The sequence below is a fragment of the Morone saxatilis genome, unplaced genomic scaffold (assembly GCF_004916995.1).
Source record: "Morone saxatilis isolate NCDOM2014 unplaced genomic scaffold, NCSU_SB_2.0 Contig17, whole genome shotgun sequence".
Classification (NCBI taxonomy): Eukaryota; Metazoa; Chordata; class Actinopteri; family Moronidae; genus Morone; species Morone saxatilis.
In genome coordinates, this window is record NW_023339729.1 from 26,151,042 (window position 1) to 26,151,323 (window position 282).

At 41.1% G+C, this 282-nt stretch overlaps 1 protein-coding gene across 1 annotated transcript in view; it reads right to left on the reverse strand.

The window, feature by feature from the left end:
• Positions 1-282, reverse strand: part of LOC118326670 (serine/threonine-protein kinase MARK1-like) — a gene marked incomplete at its 5' end in the record, with an annotated part of 10,482 nt that overhangs the window by 9,703 nt on the left and 497 nt on the right.

Sequence of the window (282 nt, forward strand, 5' to 3'; positions counted from 1 at the left end):
GCGTATACTAATGCTGCGTCCAATTAAGCGCTTTCTCTCTTATGACAGTGTCGGACATAGCGGAGAGGGCCGAGCGAGGCCTGATTACTGTACAAAAGCACCACTTACTTCATGATTGGCCCCTAAAGTTAAGCATTAATATATATAATATATCGATGTGTAAATATTGGGAGAGGAGTGACTGGATATTGAGAACTGTGAACTCACAGTTTTTATAAATGGGGTCTGGTGGCTTTGAACAGACTGATATAACAGGAGCTTACTCTTTAACAAAAAGGTCTG